This window comes from Bubalus bubalis, chromosome 22 (genome assembly GCF_019923935.1).
Source record: "Bubalus bubalis isolate 160015118507 breed Murrah chromosome 22, NDDB_SH_1, whole genome shotgun sequence".
Lineage (NCBI taxonomy): Eukaryota > Metazoa > Chordata > Mammalia > Artiodactyla > Bovidae > Bubalus > Bubalus bubalis.
The window spans coordinates 18,375,300-18,400,579 of NC_059178.1; the positions used below are offsets into that span (position 1 = coordinate 18,375,300).

Here is a 25,280-nt window from a genome sequence, read left to right on the forward strand (position 1 = left end):
TTTGCTAGAATATTCTTATATTTATGTACAGTAAGTCCCCTACATATGAACCTTCAAGCAGAAAACTTTCAAAGATGCAAACATGCATTCACATATCAGTTCTCGTGTCTGATGTACCTTGTCATGTGTGTGTATCCTCTACAAGTGGCTGTGTTCTTGTGTACTTTACTGTACAGTACTGTATGGAGTAGAGTAGTACAGTATCTTTATTTCAAGCCCAGGATGTCTGGAAGTAAGTGGCTATACAGTAGTATATAGCCAACTGTGTTAGTTGGGTACCTAGGCTAACTTTGTTGCACTTACAAATTAACTTATGAACACACTCTCAGAACAGAATTCATGTGTATGTAACAGACTTACTCTATAAATAGAATATTTACTAGATTTTTAAATATTACAGAAATACTATCCTATTTAAACTTATCACTTAGCTACTAGTTGTTTTTTAGCTTGACATTTGTTTGTATTCCATCACATGAACATATTATAATTTATATGCTCATTTGCTTTTAGGAGGACATTTAAACTGTTCTAACATTGTATAATAGTGACAGATGCTGCAGTATATACCCTTATGTTCACTATTTTGTGCCACTGCACAGGAGTTTCTCAAGGATACACAGGTAGTTGTACCAATTACACTTTTTTGTATGTGTCAATTAGAATTTGTCTTCCCATATTCTTATCAACACTACTTTATCTATTGCATGTATGGATATATACTTTACTAATTTAATGGGGATATAATTTTAAATTTACATTCCCTGAATACTAATGAAGTTGAACAAGTAACATATTTACAGATGTTCTTATTTCCTCTTATGAATGACCTGTTCATAAATTCATTTTTATTTTCATTTTTATTTTCTGGGATCTCATGATATAGATATAGGCATAGACATAGATATAGATTAGCTATATGGGTAAAAAAGTCTCCTTCAATATCATAGCTTTAATTTTTAAGATGCTTTTTGGCACAAACATCTTAAATTTTAATGTAATGAAATGTATCAATGTTATGATCTCATAGTGTGTGCTTCTTCTATCCTAAATAATTCTTCCCTACCTCAAATCATAAACATATTCTCATACATTCAATAAATATTTGTTAAGCTACTGCTATATAGCTACTGATATATGTCTAGCATTGATCTTGGAAATGTATAGAGTGAGCAACAAACATAATATCTATTTTTAAGAATCTTACATTCTAGTGAGAGGGGAGATACGAACAAATAAACTATGATAACTTGAAAACAATTCAGATTATTATAAAAAAAATAAAGCAGAACAGGTTGTGAATAATAATAGAGATACTTACTTTAGGAACAGTAGTCAAGGAAGGAATCTCTGAGGAGGTAATGATGCATAAGAAGTCCACCTGAATGGCTGAATTCATCTGAAATGAACCAAGAAAAGTTTAACTGTTAAAGAGTTCCAAACAGAAAGAAGAGCAAGAGGAAAGGAGCTTGTGCGCTTGATCAGCAGAGGCTTCCCTGGTGGCTCAAATGGTAATGAATCTGCCTGCAAAGCAGGAGACATGGGTTCAATCTCTGGGTCAGAAAGATCCCCTGAAGAAGGAAATGGCAACCCACTCCAATATTCTTGCCTGGAGAATTCCATGGGGTCACAAAGAGTCGGACAAGACTGAGCAACTAACACTTAAACCTATTTTTTCAGTCTTAACCCCAATGGCAACAGTCTAATGTTTGCCCTGTGCCCCCCCAACTCACCAAAATTCATATGTTGAAATCCTAATCTTCAAGGCAATGATATTAAGAGGTTGAGCCATTAGGAAATGATTAGGTCATGAGGGTAGGGCCCTCATGAATGGGATTAGGGCTCATAAAAGAGACCTCAAGTAATTTGTTTGCCCCTTCCACCATGTGAGACTCTAACAAAAAGTCTGTGGCTTGGAGCAGGCCCTCACCTGACCATGCTGGTGTACTGATCTTGAACTCCTAGTATCCAGAACTGTAAGCAACAAATGTATGTTGTTTCTCTTACTTTTTTTTATAGCACCCAAAATGAACTAAAATACATAGCATTCCTGTACATACAGAGTTTTAGCCTAATCGGATAAATTAGTTTAACATATATTATGATTTTCTATCTTTGTGACTTTATAAATATATATTTTTTATATGACATTCTCTCCACTCTCCATTTCACTTACCAAAGTGAATTTCCCTTAATTATTCATTAAAATGTGTACTATTTGTTATTTAATTAATCATTGATGAAATTTTAATTTTCTCAGCCTTCTGAACTAATATGATCTCTTCTTCAGATCTTCAAAGATGTTGGCAAATATCTAAGCATATTTATAATACTTTTTGCCATATCTCTTCTCCTTTTTAAAAAAAAAAATCTTTCCTTCTATATTAGATTGAAACTATAATGAGAACTGGAGAAGGAAATGGCAACCCACTCTAGTGTTCTTGCCTGGAGAATCCCAGGGACGGGGGAGCCTGGTGGGCTGCCGTCTATGGGGTCGCACAGAGTTGGACACGACTGAAGCGACTTAGCAGCAGCAGCATAATGAGAACAGGACCAAGATTTACTTGAATTTCTATGGAATATCATCAATGCCTAGTGTACTGCCTTACAAAAGTCGATGCTTAAAATATAATTAAATTGAATTCATCACCAATGCAGTAGAGACTAGAATCAGTACTGGGGTAATATTCTGGCCTTCTCTATTTACTGGAAATTGTAGATGACAGTTACTCATTAGTTGTTTTGCACCTCTCTAGCCTCCATTTCCATCCTGTTTTAAGCAGTGTTTCTTAGTGTTAAACATTGTGTGTGTGTGTGGTGTGGTGTGTACTTTTCCCTTAGGTTGGATCTTTCTAGCTAAAGTATTTATCTGATCTGTGTTGCTGCTCTTGGGAGAAAGACCTAATTCAAGCATTACAATATCAAATGAATGTCACAATTTGCTAAACATGAAAAGCCATTCAGTGACAATGCCTTTATATTTTATGTTTTTTACTCACTACAAGAGATTTTCCTATGTCATTTAATTTCTGTAATTAAATGCTGACCCTTGCAGTTAAAACTCATTTGAGTTTGGAAAATTGCTTGATTTCTCTTCCTCAGTATTTTCATGTGTAATATGGAAATAATAACTGCACAGAGGTTCTCTCCTCAAGTGATATAATATCAGTAAAGTACCTAGACGTGTCTAACACATTGTGTACATGACTAAATATTAGCACTTTCACTTCTGTGCCTGTCCAAATAAATCTGCTTATATTTACATAGGGCAGCCAAAATTTTATAAATGTGGTAAGAAAGAGACAAGCCAAAACTTTATGATGAACAACGTGACTTCAATCTCTCAATAGGTGTCACTGAGGCACCTATGTTGTGTGTTGTGCCCTATGCAAACTGAGATAATGTTAAGGCACTGAGGACATTGGGCTTCACAGGTGGCGCTAGTGGTAAAGAATCCACCTGCCAGTGCAGGAGATGTAAGAGACGTGGGTTTGATCCCTGGGTCAGGAAGATCCCCTGAAGAGGAAATGGCACCCCACTCCGGTATTCTTGCTAGGAGAATCTCATGGACAGAGGAGCCTGGCAAGCTAGAGTCCCTGGGGTCAAAAGAGTCCGACACGACTGAGCATCTGAAGATATCATAAGATTGAGTTATCTGATTTGGTCTGTAATTAATTATACTGGACTTTTGGCCTGCCTTGCTGGTTTATATTCCTGTTCTAGTGGGAGTTGGAGAGCCATATTATAAATTAAATTCCACTTGGTCAAGGACCTTCTACTTTGCATTGTCTTTCTATTTTATCTGAGGAAAGGTCTTGATACCAGTGACCCATATTCCCAGGCACACCTTGAGGCACTACACAGATAGGTTCATCTGGAAGACTATTTAAGACCATTAAGCTCTGAGTATTATTTTCAGCAACTTAAACTAACCAAACACATTAGGCATCATTAAGTTTGACAAGAGCTTCACAAATACCTCAGAGGGGTATCTTAATTTGGAATCTCTATAATGAATTGTTGGCTACTACTGTTCAGAGAGCCAGCATAGGGATAAATCTCTTCTGTCTCTAGTATATACTACCTCCTATTTTACACTGGCCTATGATAATTAATCTCTGGGATGTCCTGTAACTAACAGCCTTGGTTTGTTTTTTTGTTTTACTTATGGTGGAATGAGCATATTGCTGCAGGAGTTTCTTAATGTGGCCATCTTTCTTGGCCTTTCTAAGAAAGAAACCTCAAGGATAAATTTATTTTAAGTGGCCATTGTCAATTTAGCTGTTTTCTTCATTCAAGGAAGTCCGAGGAGATTCTAAATTTTCTTTACTAAGAGACATCTTAGGAAAGCCTCTTTCATTAGTTTTGTTGATCCTCTAAAGAGTGCCTTGATTTTGGACTGAACAGGTACAATTTCCCCAAGGGACTCAGTTAAATGTTGATTATGTGGCAAAGGTCAGGAATAGGTTTCTCTGCTGGTAAACATAAGGGAAAGAAAATATCTTCAGAGACAATGGGTGACACTGAATGGAACTACAGCAAAGTCCAAATGGGAAAATCAAGTCAAATACTAGTAAGAGAAGAAGCAACAAGTCTTGCAAGGGCAGAGGCTGGAATCCTGATCTTTATGGAGGATATAAAGCTCCTTGCGTTGTGGTGGTAAGAGAATTATAGGAAAGGCAGGTTGAAAACAGCTGGGTGGGAGAGAAAAAGTAGAAGCAGCAGAAGAGTTCAGTTTTAGTGTCCTTGTTTTGCCTGGCCTATTATACTAGGGGCAAACTGGATACATCTAAAGTACCAAACAACTGTGCTCATTTCACATGCTAGCAAAGTAATGCTCAAAATCCTTCAAGGCAGGCTTCAACAGTACATGAACTGAGAACTTCCAGATGTACAAGCTGGATTTAGAAAAGGCAGAGGAACCAGAGATCAAATTGCCAACAAATCTGTTGGATCATAGAAAAAGCAAGGAAATTTCAGAAAAATGTCTACTTCTTCTTCATTGACTACACTAAAGCCTTTGTGTGGATCACAACAAACTATGGAAAATTCTTAAAGTGATGACCACCTTACCTGCCTCCTGAGAAATCTGTATGCAGGTCAAGAAGCAAAAGTTAGAACCTCACATGGAACAACAGGCTGGTTCAAAATCAGGAAAGGAGTATGTCAAGGCTGTATATTGTCACCCTGCTTATTTAACTTCTGTGAAGTTTGAAACCATCAATTGAAAACATCATGTGAAATGTTGAGCTAGATGAATCACAAACTGGAATCATGATTGCCAGGAGAAATATCAACAGCCTCAGATATGCAGATGATACCCCCCTTATGGCAGAAAGTGAAGAAGAACTAAAGACCTCTTTATGAGGGAGAAAGAGGGGAGTGAAAACGCTGGCTTAAAATGTAACATCCAAGAAACTAACATCATGGCATCTGGTCTGATCACTTCATGGCAAACAGATGGGGAAAAAATGGAAACAGTGAGAAACTTTATTTTCTTGGGCTCCAAAATCACTGCAGACAGTGACTGCAGTCGTGAAAGTAAAAGATGCTTGTTCCTTGGAAGAATAGCTATGACAAACCTAGATACTGTATCACTTTGCCAACAAATGTCCATATAGTCAAAGCTATGGTTTTCCCAGTAGTCATGTACAGATGTGAGTTGGACCATAAAGAAGGCTGAGCACTGAAGAATTGATGGTTGCACACAGTGGTCCTAAAGACTTCTGAGAGTCCCTCAGACAGCAAGGAGATCAAAAAAGCCAACTCTAAAAGAAATCAACTCTGAATATTCATTGGAAGGACTGATGCTGAAGCTCCAATACTTTGGCCACCTGATTCGAAGAGCTGACTTATAGGAAAAGACCCTTATGCTGGGAAAGATTGAGGGCAGGAGAAGGGGGCAACAGAGAATGAGATGGTTGGATGGCATCACCAACTCAATGGATATGAATTTGAGCAAATTCTGGGAGATAGTGAAGGACAGGGAAGCCTGGCATACGGCAGCCAAAATTTGGGAAAAGTTTACAATTATCATCTGCAATATGAGCCTCATTTCATCTCTGAAACAGCCTAACTATGACAGGTTAGGTAGTATATCTAAAACCCTATATCTGCTACTCATCTTTATAGCCTTTAGTCCTCTACCTAGTGAGTCTTAAGCAAGTCCCTTCATATCCTCAGCCCACTAAACATATTCTGCTTTTTAGTCTCAATTGTGTCAGCCAAGTTTACAATATTAGTTTTCTCTTCTAGCCTGTGTTGCACTATATTTACCTACTAGGACAAAATTACTGCCCAAAACTCTAGCCCATGACATAAAGTCTTGAAAATTAGCATTTACTATGTTACTTTCTCTAAGAATTGGAACTACATAATTAGTGAGGCTCACTGAAAAATAAAAGCATGGATGTTGTTGTGAAATTATTAACAAACTAAAGACAATCACTGCAGGAGACTCAGGTTCAATCCCTGGGTCAGGAAAATCCCCTGGAGAAGAGAATAGCAACCCACTCCAATATCCTGGCCTGGAGAGTCCCATGGATACAGAAGCCTGGTGGGCTACAATCCATACAGTTCCAAAGAGTTGGGCACAACTGAGCAACTAAAAACAAACAAACAAACAAAAAAAGATGGTCACAGAAGAGCATTAAACTAACTGCTGATCCTTCCCAGCACAGAACTCCATGCAATTGTCTTAAATAAACCCAAGGCTGCCCAAATTTCACAACCCAGACACTATCTTGAGTCCTTTAAAAAAAAATAACAAAAGGTTTTTTGTCTTGTAACTCTGAAAACAGATAATATCACCCACCTAATCATACTTAAAGACTTAGTTTCCTCGCAGGTAAACAAATAACCAGATCTTCTGTTAGTGAAACCTCCTGGATCTTGCCCAAGCCCCTCAGAGTAGCTGAAATGACGGCATTCTCCTTAAGAACATGACATCATCCAGTTAGCTCACCCTGACCAGTTCCTGTCCCAGCACTGCCCGTCCCCTCTGCTGTAGGGGCATGTACCATCCTCCACTGTCAGCTTGTGAAAGTGAAAGTGACGTCACTCAGTTGTGTCTTACTTACTCTTTTCGACCCCGTGGACTGTAGCCTACCAGGATCTTCTGTCCATGGGATTTTCCAGGCAAGAGTATTGGTGTGGGTTGCCACTTCCTTCTCCAGGGGATCTTCCTGACCCAGGGATTGAACTCGGGTCTCTCACATTGCAGGCAGACACTTTACCATCTGAGTCACCTGGGAAGCCCTTTTTTCAGCTTATTTTCAGCTTAGCCCTTTTTTCAGCTTATTTTCAGTTTAGCTGCCCATTCTTGCCCAAAAAATGGTGCTCCTTTCCCACACTCACCTTTTTGAGTAAACCTGAAAGTTTTTAAGTTTCTGAGTGTGTAGTATGTGGCAGAGCAGATTTCTCATTGAACAGCCACATGATTTAATTCAAGGACTTAAGTGTTTCCACTCAAAAACTATACCTTCAGTAATTTAAACCTTTAAGCATAGGCAGTGTGAATTCCCAACTCACTGAATTGCAGACTGCTTGAGTTGGAAGAATTTGGGCTAAGAAATGTGAGATTTTTCTCTAATCCAATGTGGTTTCTGGGCACTGAAATAGCACTTTTCCCAAGGATCCTTGCTTGACTGTCCTAGCTCTTACACTTCTAAGGCCAAAGATGAACTACAAGGCCACTTTCAGGGATGGGATCCAGACGCCCAATGCCCTGGACCAATCAGTATCTTATAACCTTAATTCTTTCCCTCAGAATTGCTTTCCTGTCAAATCTTATTTCTCCTGTTTCTCTGTCATTCTGAGCTTCAATTCAACTAAATAGCACCTAAGCCCAATGTCCTTTAAAAATATAAATACTAAATAAAAATTATTTGCCCTTCCTCAATGATAATTATGGGCTTCCCTTGTGGTTCAGGTGGTAAAAATTCTGCCTGCAACACGGGAGACCTGAGTCCAATCCCTGGGTTGGGAAGATACTCTAGAGAAGGGAAAGGCAACCCACTCCAGTATTCTGGCCTGGAGAATTCCACGGATTAGTCCATGGGGTCACAAGAAGTCGAACACAACTGCACGACTTACACTTTCACTTTTCTTTCAATGATAATTATGGTTACTAGAAACTTCAGTTCCGTTCAGTCGTTCAGTCATGTCCAACTCTTTGCAATCCCATGAATTGCAGCATGCCAGGCCTCCCTGTCCATCACCAACTCCTGGAGTTCACCCACGCTCATGTCCAACGAGTCGGTGATGCCATCCAGCCATCTCATCCTCTGTCGTCCCCTTCTCCTCCTGCCCCCAATCCCTCCCAGCATCAGAGTCTTTTCCAATGAGTCAGCTCTTCGCATGAGGTGGCCAAAGGATTGGACTTTCAGCTTTAGCATCAGTCCTTCCAAAGAACACCCAGGACTGATCTCCTTTAGAATGGACTGGTTGGATTCCTTCCAGTCCAAGGGACTCTTAAGAGTCTTCTTCAACACACAGTTCAAAAGCATCAATTCTTCGGCACTCAGCCTTCTTCACAGTCCAACTCTCACAACCATACATGACTACTAGAAAAACTATAGCCTTGACTAGATGGACCTTTGTTGGCAAAGTAATGTCTCTGCTTTTCAATATGCTATCTAGGTTGGTTGAAACTTTCCTTCTAAGGAGTAAGCGTCTTTTAATTTCATGGCTCCAGTCACCATCTGTAGTAATTTTGGAGCCCAAAAAAAATAAAGTCTGACACTGTTTCCACTGTTTCCCCATCTATTTCCCATGAAGTGATGGGACCAGATGCCATGATCTTCGTTTTCTGAATGTTGAGCTTTAAGCCAACAAGGTCTTTTTCACTCTCCTCCTTCACTTTCATCAAGAGGCTTTTTAGTTCCTCTTCATTTTCTGCCATAAGGGTGGTGTCATCTGCATATCTGAGGTTATTGATATTTCTCCTGGCAATCTTGATTCCAGCTTGTGCTTCTTCCAGCCCAGCATTTCTCATGATGTACTCTGCATATAAGTTAAATAAACAGGGTGACAATATACAGCCTTGACAAACTCCTTTTCCTATTTGGAACCAGTCTGTTGTTCCATGTCTAACCAGTTCTAACTGCTGCTTCCTGACCTGAATATAGGTTTCTCAAGAGGCAGGTCAGGTGGTCTGGTATTCCCATCTCTTTCAGAATTTTCCACAGTTTATTGTGATCTACACAGTCAAAGGCTTTGGCATAGTCAATAAAGCAGAAATAGATGTTTTTCTGGAACTCTCTTGCTTTTTCCATGATCCAGCGGATGTTGGCAATTTGATCTCTGGTTCCTCTGCCTTTTCTAAAACCAGCTTGAACATCTGGAAGTTCACGGTTCATGTACTGCTGAAGTCTGGCTTGGAGAATTTTGAGCATTACTTTACTAGCATGTGAGATGAGTGCAATTGTGCGGTGGTTTGAGCATTCTTTGGCATTGCCTTTTTTGGGATTGGAATAAAAACTGACATTTTCCAGTCCTGTGGCCACTGCTGAGTTTTCCAAATTTGCTGGCATATTGAGTGCAGCACTTTCACAGCATCATCTTTCAGGATTTGGAATAGCTCAACTGGAATGCCATCACCTCCACTAGCTTTGTTCATAGTGATGCTTTCTAAGGCCCACTTGACTTCACAATCCAGGATGTCTGGCTCTAGGTGAGTGATCACACCATCGTGGTTATCTGGGTCATGAAGATCTTTTTGTACAGTTCTTCTGTGTATTCTTGCCACCTCTTCTTAGTATCTTCTGCTTCTGTTAGGTCCATACCATTTCTGTCCTTTATCAAGCCCACCTTTGCATGAAATGTTCCCTTGGTATCTCTAATTTTCTTGAAGAGATCTCTAGTCTTTCCCATTCTGTTGTTTTCCTCTATTTCTTTGCATTGATCACTGAGGAAGGTTTTCTTATTTCTCCTTGCTATTCTTTGGAACTTTGCATTCAGATGCTTATATCTTTCCTTTTCTCCTTTGCTTTTCGCTTCTCTTCTTTTCACAGCTATTTGTAAGGCCTCCTCAGACAGCCATTTTGCTTTTTTGTATTTCTTTTCCATGGGGATGGTCTTGATCCCTTTCTCCTGTACAATGCCACGAACCTCCATCCATAGTTCATCAGGTACTCTGTCTATCAGATCTAGTCCCTTAAATCTATTTCTCACATCCACTGTATAATCATAAGGGATTTGATTTAGGTCATACCTGAATGGTCTAGTGGTTTTCCCCACTTTCTTCAATTTATGTCTGAATTTGGCAATAAGGAGTTCCTGATCTGAGCCACAGTCAGCTCCCGGTCTTGTTTTTGCTGACTGTATAGAGCTTCTCCATCTTTGGCTGCAAAGAATATAATCAATCTGATTTCAATATTGACCATCTGGTGATGTCCATGTGTAGAGTCTTCTCTTGTGTTGTTGGAAGAGGGTGTTTGCTATGACCAGTGTGTTCTCTTGGCAAAACTCTATTAGCCTTTGCCCTACTAGAATCTTAAAGGTCAGCAATTCCTTTTTAAAGAGAGGTCATATGTTTTATTTCCTCTAAATACAACAGAAAAGAAAGTGCTTCGAACCTGGACTGGCAACTTGTTTCATACATGATATTTTACATGTTTCAATGCCATGGGCAAGATACTGGATGCTTGGGGCTAGTGCACTGGGATGACCCAGAGGGATGGTATGGGGAGGGAGGAGGGAGGAGGGTTCAGGATGGGGAACACATGTATACCTGTGGCAGATTCATTTTGATATTTGGCAAAACTAATACAATTTTGTAAAGTTTAAAAATAAAATTAAAAAAAAAAAGAAAGTGCTTTATTTTTTGTTTGTATATTTTGCTAAATGAGTAACAAAAACTATATTTTCAAGACTTACTGCACCAGTTTACTCCCCATACTGCTTAAATCCCATGTTTCTGTTGCACATTCTGGCTCTGACCTGTCTCTAAGCATTGATTTAAGGATTAAATGGGATAATATATGTAAAATAATTTTGAAAGTATAAAATGTGATTTTTAAAAATGGTTATACTTGGAAATTTTATTTTTTACCTGGTATTTAATAAAACTGACAAGATAGTAAAATTCTAGAATGTTTAGAAATGAGAAACACACATATATGAAAATACACACAGAGAGATAACACTTAGTTCAAATGCTTCATTTCATAAGTGCCAAAACTTATGGAGCTAAAACTAGAAATTTGTTTTGTAGCTCCTAATTTCTTTCTTTGATATCTATGTGTTAAAAAGATTTATTAGCATAATTTTGAGCAAACACAAGAGGACAAAAACTGAATTGTTCTTATGTGTAATTTCTTTGGTAAAACCATAAATACTGTATTGCAAGACTATAGGCAAAATATAACACCTGATTTTGTCTCTTTCAGTGATGTTAGGAAAAGTTGACAAGCAATGTCTACATCCATTGCCAGGATTGCAAGATGATGACATTTTAATTATATCATTTTATTTACCCTTACAAGTTATATTAACTTTATAAGAAAATGCTTCCCTCACCTCCTGTCTCTACTATTTGATCACCTGCTACTACAATGCACATAGAAAAGTAGAAAAGTTAGAATAACTGTTTTTTTTATTTTATTTTATTTTTAAACTTTACAATATTGTATTGGTTCTGCCATATAGCGAAATGAATCCGCCACAGGCATACATGTGTTCCCCATCCTGAACCCTCCTCCCTCCTCCCTCCCCATACCATCCCTCTGGGTCATCCCAGTGCACCAGCCCCAAGCATCCAGTATCGTGCATCGAACCTGGACTGGTGACTCATTTCATATATGATATTATACATATTTCAATGTCATTCTCCCAAATCATCTCACCCTCTCCCTCTCCCACAGAGTCCAAAAGACTGTTCTATACATCAGTGTCTCTTTTGCTTTCTCGTATACAGGGTTATTGTTACCATCTTTCTAAATTCCATATATATGCATTAGTATACTGTATTGGTGTTTTTCTTTCTGGCTTACTTCACTCTGTATAGCAGGCTCCAGTTTCATCCACCTCATTAGAACTGATTCAAATGTATTCTGTTTTATCTTTTTTTTAATTTACTCAATTCTCTTTTCTTAAAACGTGAGATTTTAAAATTTGTCATTAGCAATCAATGGATGTAAATATATTTGAAGAGTTTCAGTACATTGTAATGCTTATTGTTATTGAAGTAAAAACATTCTAGAAACCAAAATTAAAATTTCTCCACAAAGCTCTGCTTCCCTCCTTCTTTTCCCTTCCTTCATCCACCCTCCCTTTCCCACCCCCTTACTCTCTCCTTCCCCTCTCTCTCTTCCCCTCCCTGTCTCCCTTCCCTCCTTCCTTCCTTCTTCTTCCTGCCTTCTTTTCTTTCTTTCTTCATTCCTTCCGTCTTTTCCACCTTCTATTTATTTTCAAGACCATGCAGCTGCTAAGTCACTTCAGTTGTGTCCGACTCTGTGCGACCCCATAGACGGCAGCCCATCAGGCTCTCCCGTCCCTGGAACAAGGGTGCCATTGCCTTCTCCTTCAAGACCATAGGGATGCTCATTGCTACTGGGTTGGTTATTGTTACTAGGCCTTTTGAGTGGTTAGAGTCAAGCTATTTATATTCATATTTTGAATTCAATTTGAAAGTGAAAGTGAAAGTCACTCAGTTGTGCCCAACTCTTTTTGACCCCATAGCCTATACAGTCTTTGGAATTCTCCAGGCCAGAATCCTGGAGTGAGTAGCCTTTCCCTTCTGCAGGGGATCTTCCCAACCCAGGGATCAAACCCAGGTCCCCGCATTGCAGGTGGATTCTTTACCAGCTGAGCCACAAAGGAAGCCAGACTGATATTTTTAATTCAAGTTCAGAACCATGGAATTTTGAACTTAACTTCTAGTTTACATTTTCTTTCTACTACACAAAGAATTTCAAGGGCAATTTATTTCACTCAAAGGCATTTGTTTTAACTTTTCACACAGAGTAGACTAAATAATTCTAATATTACCACTATTAATAATGATTCTTAAAATGTTTTAACACTTTTTGTTGTTGTTGATTTTCTACTCAGATTTTCCCCATTCTTGTACCACTTTTATGGTCATTCTGGGTTAATATTTTCAAGTACACTGTATGCTATTTCTATAAGTGGTTTCGTTTTTATTGTGGATTTTCTTGATTTATTGTTTCCATATTTTAGGGGTTTGTTCATTTTGGATTTTTTTCTCCTTCAAGAGCTCCTATTGTTTGTATGTTGGATCTTCATTGTCTCTCTTCAATATTTGTCACTTTTTCTCAAATACTTTTTATCTCTTTATTATTTTTTTATCTTCTTTTCACCTTCCATTTATTTCAATGTATTATTTGATGGATTTATTCATTCTTTTGTGCTTTATCTTTCAGTGTAGTCTTCAAAAGTGAGTCTTAATTTTTGTTTCTGTTTCCTGAATTCTATTAACTCGTGTCTAAGTTATTAAAATTATGATTTATTCTAATTTTATATAATTTTAAAACTAATTTTAAAATTGCACATTGCAATTATAATCCTACATTTTAATGGTTCATTGCAGCACCTAAAGATACACTATATATATATCAACTATATCTCAATAAAAATTAAAATATAACACTACATTGCAGTATGTCTTTTTTACCTGATTTTATTTTTTGTAAGAATATTTTTCTATTCCTTATTCTTTTTTTTTCTTTTAGTAACTTTTATGAAATTTACCTTGATATCTTTCTGGTGTCTGTCTGTTATATCAAATCAGTTTTCTTAAAACTTTAGAAAAGAGGCACACTTCAAAATTGCCTTTCTAATCAAAATGAGCTCCCTCTATTGCTTGAACATCATTTAAAATATAAGTTTTTATTTTTTGAGTTTTTTAAGATCCTATTTCCCATCTGACTTTTATTTAGATCTTCATTTTTCTTATCTACCATTTCTGTTATGCTCAATTACTCTTTAATGTTGTGTCACATGCCCCCAAAGGAGGGCACACAGTTTAAAGATTACATGGGACCAGACTGCAGGCTCTGTTGTGACCTATTATTGCTCTGTACAATAACCCTTCCATTTTCAATTGTTATTCTCTCATCTTTCCATGCTTTTCAGTGAATACGTGTTGACAGTGTTTGGGGCTTATTATGACCTCATATACATTAGACATCTCATTCCTTTCTCTTCTGTGCAGATGTTTAGAGAATGTAGACTTTTTCACATTTCACAATTTGCTTCTATCTGCTTGTATTTTAGATCTACAAGGATATCCTATTACCCCATTCTGTCATAAATCTTACCTGTTTGGTGCTGTTATTGTTTTGCTATTTCATTACACTTTCCGGTTTTATATGGAATTTGGGGAAACTAGTGTATTTTCTAAGAACTTTATTTTCCTAGAACTGTTTCAACTGTAATTATTCTTGCTTATTTATCAAACTAGGCTCAGTCTGACCACCACTTGGTAAAAATATAATGTTTTTATTTAAAACTATATTTATTGAAGATCTAATACCCTAATGGATCTTAATAGTCCTTTCAAATTATTCTGTGTATATCATGAAAGTAATATATGTGTGTGTACCTTCAAAGTTTTCCAAGGTAACTGAATCTAGAACAAGCTTCATTTGAAATTTATTTAGAACAAATATTATTTTTCATCTGAACAAATTTCAGATGATATAGAGTTTCACCACTTTTTTTCCAGTTGATTATCATAGGCAAATTTTGATTATATTTTTATCTTTTTTTATAAAGAATGTTGAGCTTACATCTATACATCCACATTTTCTAGTTTCAAAATTGTTCAAAATTTCAGTGGGAGCCAAAAAATTTTAAAATACTTGAATTTGAGGAAATTGTTAATAGAAATATAGGTTATGGTACTGTTTTATTTTATGTTATTAACTTTACCTAGGCACCTTTATCAGACAAGGCAATGGCACCCCGCTCCAGAACTTTGCCTGGAAAATCCCATGGATGGAGGAGCCTGGTAGGCTGCAATCCATGGGGTTGCTGGGAGTCAGACACGACTGAGCGACTTCACTTTCACTTTTCACTTTCATGCATTGGAGAAGGAAATGGCAACCCACTCCAGTGTTCTTGCCTGGAGAATCCCAGGGACGGGGGAGCCTGGTGGCTGCTGTCTATGGGGTTACACAGAGTCGGACACGACTGAAGTGACTTAGCAGCAGCAGCAGCAGGCACCTTTATAAAAGTATAAAATCTTTGGCCACATCATAAACCTAATGTGTCAGATTCTTTGGTAATGTGTATCTTGGAAAATGTTTACATATTATTCAAATGCACAAAAGAGTTGAATACCATGTCCTAGAGACTAGACATTTAGTCAGAAATAGGTCAAGTAGCTAAAGCTACCAAAAATTAAAGGAAAAAAATCAGTAGGTGGACTGAAAGTTACAAAGGAGGGAGAATGGAGTACAACAGAGAGTGAGAAAGACAGTACCTACAAGAAAACTAATGTAGAGTCAGCAGCCAATGTGAAAGTTCAGGGAATTTGTTGTACTTAATCAAGGAAGACAGTAATTTAATACTGTGTCTGTGTCATACAGGATTTCTCATAAAATTCAGGAAAAAGGTGGCTCAGATGGTAAAGGATCCTAATGCAATGCAAGAGATCCGGGTTCAATCCATGGGAAGGGGAAATTCCCGGAGAAGGGAATGGCTACCCATTCCAGTATTCTTGCCTGGAAAATCCCATGGACAGAGGAGCCTGGCGGGCTACAGTCCATGGAACACAACTGGACTAACTGAGTGACTAACACACACACATATAGCATATATATAACATGAGTGCCAAAATCTAGCCCTCAAGAGCTCAGGGCATACTTTAGTAATCAGTCATAAAACTCTTTCATAGAGTTTTGAATATTGCCTCATATAATTCTTATTTTTAAAAATACAGCTCTGTGCAAATATTTCCAACAGGTTTTAGTTGGCCTCTCAGTCAAGTCAGAAAGAGAAACACCAATACAGTATATTAACACATATATATGGAATTTAGAAAGACGGTAACAATGATCCTATATGCAAGGCAGCAAAAGAGACACAGATGTAAAGAACAGACTTTTGAACTATGTGGGAGAAGGCAAGGGTGGGATGATTGGAAAAAATAGCATTGAAACATATATATTACCATATGTAAAAATTCGATGCATGAAGCAGGGCACTCAAAGCCGGTGCTCTGGGACAACCCAGAGGGATGGGGTGGGGAGGGAGGTGGGAGGGAGGTTCAGGATGGGGGAGACACATGTGCATCTGTGGCTGATTCATGTTGGTATATGGCAAAAGCCATGTACAATATTGTAATTATCCTACAATTAAAATAAATTATTTTTTAAAAAGAATGATTACATAGTTTTTTAATATTACGAAAAAATATTTGTCATTAGCATTTGGTATCTGAGAATTTAATACATACAAAAATAGAAGCCATGGATGAATCTTAGAAAGGCGACAACTGGGTTTAGCTTGAGTAGCTTAAGATACAATGAGGGATATTTTATGAACAAAGACTCAGGGTGCTTGATTAGCATAACCTATAAAGTATCAGACTGATCTAAAGCCTTAGTTGCTTGGTAGTTTGTTGTTTCTTTTTTGTTGTTGCTATTGCTTCTTTTTTACAGAGGTAAGTGTATGATACTATTCAGAATCAGTGGGAAGTGAGCAGAGTCTGGAATATCTACATAGAAAGAGCCCATTCCATTGAAAGTTAAGAGGAGACTGGTTGTGGAATACAATAGAGAGCTCAGATAAACCCATAAATCTACAGTCAATTAATCCATGACAAAGAAGCCAAGAATATACAATGGAGAAAAGACAGCCTCTTCAACGAGTTTTGCTGGAAAATTTGGACAGCCATATATAAAACAGAAGATTAGAACATTCTTTCACACCGTGAACAAAAATAAATTCAAAATTATTTAAAGGCATAAATATAAGACCAGAAACCATAAATCCCTAGAAGAAAACATATGCAGAACAGTCTCTGATATGAATAGTAGAAATATTTCCCTGGACCAGTCTCCTAAGGCAACAGACATAAAAGCAAAAATAAACAAATGGGACCTAATCAAATTTAAAAGCTTTTGCACAGAAAAGGAAACCATCAACAAAATAAAAAGACAACCTATGAAATGGGAGAAAATATTTGCAAATGATGTGAATGATGAGGTTAATATCCAAAATATACAAAGAGCTCATGCAACACAACATCAAGAAAGTAAGCAATCCAATTAAAAATGGGCTGAAGACTTAAACAGACACTTTTCAAAAGAAAGCATACAGACATTCCATCCAAATGCAGAAGAATATACCTTCTTCTGAGGTGTACATGGAACATTCTCCAGGATAGACAATATCTTGGGTCACAAATCAAACCTCAGTAAATTTAAGAAAACTGAAATCATATCAAGCATCTTCTCTGACCACAACTCCATGAGACTAGGTTTCAATTACAAGAAAAAAACTGTAAGAAACACGAATACATGGAGATTAAACAACACATTTCTAAATAACCAACAGGTTACTGAAGAAATAAAAAGGAAAGTCAAAGAAACAAATGACAATGAAAACACAACAACTCAAAACCTACAGGATGCAGCAAAAGCAGTTCTAAGAGGGAAGTTTATAGCAATAAAATCCTACATCAAGAAATACAACATTGAATAGACAACCAAACTATACATCTAAAACAACTGGAAAAAGAAGAAAAAAACACCTCAAAATTAGTAGAAGGAAATAAATCCCAGATTCTAGCAGAAATAAATGAAAAAGAAATGAAAGAGGCAGTAGTAATGATTAATAAAACTAAAAGTTGTTTCTTTGAGAAGATAAACAAAATTGACAAACATTTGGCCAGACTCATTAAGAAAAAAAGAGAGAAGAATCAAATCAACAAAATTAGAAATGAAAAAGGAGAGGTTACAACAGACATTGCAGATATACAAAGGATTATAAGAGACTGTTATGAACAACTATATGGCAATAAAATGGATAACCTAGAAGAAATAGACAGATTCTTAGAAAAGTTCAATCTTCCAAAACTGAACCAGGAAGAAATAGAAATTATGAACCCAATTACAAGCACTGAAATGAAAGCTGTGATCAAATATCTCCCAAAAACACTCTCTGACATACATCACAGCAGGATCCTCTATGACCCACCTCCCAGAATATTGGAAATAAAAGCAAAAATAAACAAATGGGACTTAATTAACCTTAAAAGCTTCTGCACATCAAAGGAAACTATTAGCAAGGTGAAAAGACAGCCTTCAGAATGGGAGAAGATAATAGCAAATGAAGCAACTGACAAACAACTAATCTCGAGAATATACAAGCAACTCCTACAGCTCAACTCCAGAAAAATAAATGATCCAATCAAAAAATGGGCCAAAGAACTAAATAGACATTTCTCCAAAGAAGACATACAGATGACTAACAAACACATGAAAAGATGCTCAACATCAATCATTATCAGAGAAATGCAAATCAAAACCACTATGAGGTACCATTTCACACCAGTCAGAATGGCTGCAATCCAAAAGTCTACAAGTAATAAATGCTGGAGAGGGTGTGGAGAAAAGGGAACCCTCTTACACTGTTGGTGGGAATGCAAACTAGTACAGCCACTATGGAGAACAGTGTGGAGATTCCTTAAAAAACTGGAAATAGACATGCCTTATGATCCAGCAATCCCACTGCTGGGCATACCCACTGAGGAAACCAGAAGGGAAAGAGACACGAGTACCCCAATGTTCATCACAGCACTGTTTATAATAGCCAGGACATGGAAGCAACCTAGATGTCCATCAGCAGATGAATGGATAAGAAAGCTGTGGTACATATACACAAGGGAGTATTATTCAGCCATTAAAAAGAATACATTTGAATCAGTTCTAATGAGGTGGATGAAACTGGAGCCTATTATACAGAGTGAAGTAAGCCAGAAAGAAAAACACCAATACAGTATACTAACGCATATATATGGAATTTAGAAAGATGGTAACAATAACCCTGTGTACGAGACAGCAAAAGAGACACTGATGTATAGAACAGTCTTATGGACTCTGTGGGAGAGGGAGAGGGTGGGAAGATTTGGGAGAATGGCATTGAAACATGTAAAATATCATGTATGAAATGAAAAAAAAAAAAAAAAACAAAAGCCTAGGACCAGATGGCTTCACAGGAGAATTCTATCAAACATTTAAAGAAAAGCTAATGCCTATCCTTCTAAAACTCTTTCAAAAAAATTACAGGGGAAGGAAACTTCCAAGCTCATTCAACGAGACCACCATCACCCTGATACTAAAACCAGCAAAGACAACACAAAAAAAGAAAACTACAGGCCAATATCACTGATGAACATAGATGCAAAAATCCTCAACAAAATTTTAGCAAACAGTATTCAACAACACATCAAAAAGCTCATACACCATGATCAATTTGAGTTTATTCCAGGAATGTGAGGATTTTTCAATAAATGCAAATCAATGTGATACACCATATTAACAAATTGAAAGATAAAAACCATATGATCATCTCAATAGATGCAGAAAAAGCCTTTAACAAAATTCAGCACCTGTTTATGATTAAATTAAAACTCTTCAAATCATGGGCATATAAGGAACCTACCTCAACATAGTAAAGGCCATATATCATAAACCTACAGCAAACATTATTCTCAATGGTGAAAAACAGAAAGCTTTCTCCCTAAGATCAGGAACAAGACAAGGGTGTCCACTGTCACCACTATTATTCAACATAATTCTGGAAGTCCTAGCTACAGCCATAGGGGAAGAAAATGAAATAAAAGGAATCCGGATTGGAAAAGAAGTAAAGTTCTCACTGTTTGCAGATGACATGATACTGTACACAGAAAACCCTAAAGATAGTATCAGAAAATTACTAGAGCTAATCAATGAATTTAGCAAAGTTGCAGAATATAAAATCAATACACAGAAATCACTTGCATTTCTATATACTAACAATGAAAAATCAGAAAGAACAATTAAGGAATCAATCCCATTCACCACTGCAACAAAAAGAATTAAATATCTAGGAATAAACCTACCTAAGGAGACAAAAAAACTGTACATAGAAAATTTAAGACACTAATGAAAGAATGGAGCTGGAGGAATCAACTTTCCTGACTTCAGATTATACTACAAAGTTACAGTCATCAAGACACTATGGTACTGGAACAAAAACAGAAATAGAGACCAATGGAACAAGATAGAAAGAAAGCTCAGAAATAAACCCATGTATCTATGGGTACCTTATTTTTGACAAAGGAGGCAAGAATATACAATAGGGCAAAGACAGCCCTTCAATAAATGGTGCTGGGAAAACTGGACAACTACATGTAGAAGAATGAAATTAGAATACTTCCTAACACTATGCACAAAGATAAACTCAAAATGGATTAAAGACCTAAATGTAAGACCAGAAACTATAAAACTCTTAGAGGAAAACATAGGCAGAATATTCGATGACATAAAGCAAGATCCTCTATGACCCACCTCCTAGAGTAATGGAAATAAAAACAAAAGTAAACAAGTGGGACTTAATTAAATTTAAAAGCTTTTGTATAGCAAAGGAAACTATAAGCAAAGTGAAAAGACAACCCTCTGAATGGGAGAAAATAATAGCAAATGAAACAACTGACAAAGGATTAATTTCCAAAATATACAAGCAGCTCATACAACTCAATGACAGAAAAACAAACAACCCAATCAAAAAGTGGGGAATACAGTCCTTGGAATTCTCCAGGCCAGAATACTGGAGTGGGTAGCCTTTCCCTTCTCCGGGTTAGGTCCATGAATAAAGGTAAATTGGACGTGGTCAAGAAGAAGATGGCAAGAGACACATCAATATTTTAGGAATCAGTGAACTAAAATGAGTGGGAATGGTTTAATTTAATTTAGATGACCATTATATCTACTACTGTGAGCAAGATTCCCATAGAAGAAATGGAATAGCCCTTATAATCCACAAGAGAGTCCAAAATGCAGTACTTGGGTGCAATCTCAAAAATGAGAGATCTCAGTTCATTTTCAAGGCAAACCATTCAACATCACAGTAATCCAAGTCTATACCCCAACAACTTATGCCAAAGAAGCTGAAGCTGATCAGATATAGAACAAGCTACAAGACCTTCGAGAACTAACACACAAAAAACTATGTCCATTTCATCACAGGGGATTGGAATGCAAAAGTAGAAAGTCAAGATATACCTGAAATAACAGGCAGTTTTGGCCTTGGAGTACAAAATGAAGTAGGGTGAAGGCTAACAGTTTTTCCAAGAGGATACACTGGTCATAACAAACACACTTTTCCAAAAACACAAGAGATGACACTACAAATGGACATCACCAAATGATCAATACTGAAATCAGATTGATTATATTCTTTGAATTTGAAGATGGAGATCTATTGTTGTTGCTCTGTCAGTCCTTCATGTCTGACTCTGTGCGACTCCATGGACTGCAGCACACAGGCTTCCCTTCCCTTCACCAACTCCCAGAGTCTGCTCAAACTCATGTCCATTGAGTTGATGATGCCATCCAACCACCTCATCCTCTATCATCCCCTTCTCCTCCTGCCTTCAATTTTTCTCAGCATCAGGGTCTTTTCCAATGAGCCAGCTTTTTGCATCAGGTGGCCAAATTATTGGAGCTTCAGCTTCAGCATCATTCCTTCCAATGAATATTCAGGACTGATTTCCTTTAGGATTGACTAGTTTGAGCTTCCTGCAGTCCAAGGGACTCTCAAGAAGTTTTCTCCAGCCCCACAGTTTGAAGGCATCAATTTTTTGGTGTTCAGCCTTTTTTTATTGTCCAACTCTCACATCCACACACGACTACTGGAAAAACCATAGCTTTGACTATATGGACCTTTGTAGGCAAAGTAATGTCTCTGCTTTTTAATATGCTGTCTATGTTTGTCATAGCTTTTCTTCCAAGGAGCAAGAATCTTTTAATTTCATGGCTGCAGTCACCTTCCACAGTGATTTTGGAGTCCAAGAAAATAAACTCTGTCACTGTGTCCATTGTTTCCCCATCTCTCTACCATGAAGTGATGGGACCAGATGTCATGATCTTCATTTTATGAATGTTGAGCTTCAAACCAGCTTTTTCAATCTTCTCTTTCACCTTCATCAAGAGCCTCTTTAATTCCACTTCACTTTCTGCCATAAGGGTGGTATCATATGCATTTCTGAAGTTATTGATATTTCTCCTGGCAATCTTAATTCCATCCAGCTTGTGCTTCATCCAACCTGGCATTTTGAATAATGTACTCTGCATGCAAGTTAAATAAGCAGGGTGACAAAATACAGCCTTATACCTCTTTCTAGATTTTGAACCAGTCCATGGTTCCATGTCTAGTTCTAACTGTCGCTTCTTGACCTGCATACAGGTTTCTCAGGAGGCAGATAAGGTAGCCTGGTATTCCCATCACTTTAAGAATTTTCCACAGTTTCTACACAGTTAAAGTCTTTAGCAGAGTCATTGAAGCAGAAGTAGATGTTTTTCTGGAATTATTTTGCTTTTTCTATGAGTCAACACATGTTGGCAAATTGATCTCTGGTTCCTCTGCCTTTTGCAACACCTTTTTACAGTATGAAAAAGCAAAAAGAAGATCTATGCAGTCAACAAAAAACAAGACCTGGGGCTGATTGTGACTCAATCATCAGCTCCTCATAGCAAAATTCAGGCTTAAACTAAAAAAGTGAGGAAAATCACTAGGCTATTCATATATGACCTAAATCAAATCCCTTACAATTATACAGTGAAGGTTAAAAATAGATCAAGGGATTAGATCTGGTAGACAGAGTGCCTGAAGAACTATGGACAGAGGTTCATAACATTGTACAGGAGGCAGTAAACAAAACCATCCCACAGAAAAAGAAATGCAAGAAAGCAAAGTGGTTGTCTGAGGAGCCTTTTACAAATAGCTGAGGAAAGAAGAGAAGTGAAAAGCAAGGGAGAAAGGGAAAGATATGCCGAACTGAATGCAGAGTTCCAGAGAATAGCAAAGAAAGATAAGAAGGCCTTCAATGAACAATGAAAAGAAATAGAGGAAAACAATAGAATGGGAAAGACTAGAGATCTCTTCAAGAAAACTGGAGATATCAAAGAAATATTTAATGCAAGGATGGGCATGATCAAGGACAGAAAATTTAAAGACCTAACAGAGGCAGAAGAGATTAAGAAGAAGTGGCAAGAAAACACAGAAAAAATTTACAAAAAAGGTCTTGATGACCTGGATAACAATGTTGTGATCACTTACTTAGAGCTAGACATCCTGGAGTGTGAAGTCAAGAGGGTCTTAGGAATCATTACAACCAATAAAGCTAATGGAGGTGATGGAATTCCAGCTGAGCTATTTCAAATACTGAATTTGACAATGCTGTTAAAGTGTTGCACTCAATATATCAGCAAATTTGGAAAACCCAGCAGTAGCCACAGGACCAGAAAAGGTCAGTTTTCATCCCAGTTCCAAAGAAGTTCAGTGCTAAAGAATGCTCAAACTACAGGGCAATTTTGCTCACTTCCCATGCTAGTAAAGTTATGCTCAAAATCCTTCAAGTTGGTTTCAGCAGTACTTAAATCAAGAACTTCCAGATGTACAACCTTGGTTTAGAAAAGGCAGAGGAACCAGAGATCAAATTGCCAACATCCATTGGATCATAGAGAAAGCAAAGGAATTCCAGATAAAAACATGTACTTCTGTTTCATTGACTGTGCAAAAGCCTTTGATTGTGTAGATTACAACAAACTGTGGAAAGCTCTTAAAGAGATGGGAATCCCAGACCATCTTACCTGTCTTCTCATAAGCCAGTATGCAGGTCAAGAAGAAAAGAGTTAGAACCTTACATGAAATAACTGACTGGTTCAAAATTGAGAAAGGAGTACAACAAGGCTCTGTATTGTCAACTCTGTTTATTTAACTTATCATATGCAGAGTACATCATGTGAAATGCTGGGCTGGATGTGTTATAAGCTGTAATCAAAATTGAAATATCAATAACATCCAGATAGGCAGATGATACCACTCTAATGGCAGAAAATGAAGAGGAACTAAAGAGTCTCTTGATAAGGGTGAAGGAGGAGAGTGAAAAAGTTGGTTTAAAATTCAACATTAAAAAATCTAAGATCATGGCTTTGGGTCCCCTCACTTCATGGCAAAGAGAAGGGAAAAAAGTGGAAACAGTGACAAATTTTCTCTTCTTGGGCTTCAAAATCACTGCAGATAATGACTGCAGTTATGAAATTAGAAGATATTCAATTCTTGGAATGAAGATTATGACAAACCTAGACAGCACATTAAAAAGCAGACACCATTTTGCCAACAAAGGCCCACATAGTCAAAGCCATGGTCTTTCCAGTAGTCATGCACGGATGTGAGAGTTGGATCATAAAGAAGGCTGAGCACTGAAGAACTGATGCTTTCAAACTGTGGTGCTGGAAAAGACTCTTGAGAGTCCCTTGGGACAGCAAGGAGATCAAATCAGTCAATCCTACAGGAAATAAACCCTGAATACTCATTGGAAGGACTGACGCTGAAGTTCCAATACTTTGGCCACCTGATGGGAACAGCCAACTCATTGGAAGAGACTCTGATGCTGGGAAAGATTGGAGGCAAAAGGAGAAGATGGCAGCAGACAAGGAGATGTTTGGCTAGCATCACCAATTCAATGGACATGAACTTTGACAAACTCAGGGAGGCCCGGTGTGCTGCAGTCTGTTGGGTTGCACAGAATCAGACAGGACTTGGTGACTGAACGATTTGAATAAATGACATAGTATTTCACTAACTTTAGACTTAACAGTGCTTAAATGTACTAATGAGCATTTTAAATGTCTAAGAGGGAAAAATAGTATATGAGATGAAAGGGTATTTGATCATGGAATTCTCCTAGTTCTTATTTTATTTGTAGAGGGATACATAATTGTTGTAAACATTCAAATAATATGGCATTATATGGAGTAAAATATTAAATTCTTTCCAAATTATTCCATCTTCTGTTATCTAACTCCTCTTCCCAGAAAAAAAAAAAAAAAAACCTTAGCTAAAAGTTTTGTGTGCTTCCTCTCAAGATTTTGTTATTTTCTAGATATTGCCAAATTACCATCGAAAGAAGTTCTTACTAATTATTCTCCCATAACCGTGTGAGGGGCTTCCCCAGTGGTTCAGTGATAAAAGAATCCCCCTGCAATGCAGGAGCCTCAGAAGACATGGGTTTGATCCCTTTTCCAGGGTCAGAAAGATCCCCT

General features: G+C 37.4%; 1 long non-coding RNA gene across 1 annotated transcript in view; it reads right to left on the reverse strand.

Annotated features, from left to right (window-relative positions):
* The window catches only part of LOC123331140, a 69,906-nt gene that overhangs the window by 400 nt on the left and 44,226 nt on the right, over positions 1-25,280 (reverse strand). The window contains exon 2 of the long non-coding RNA XR_006547625.2: positions 1,322-1,399. This is a non-coding gene — a long non-coding RNA (uncharacterized LOC123331140). The remainder of the gene's footprint in view (positions 1-1,321; positions 1,400-25,280) is intronic.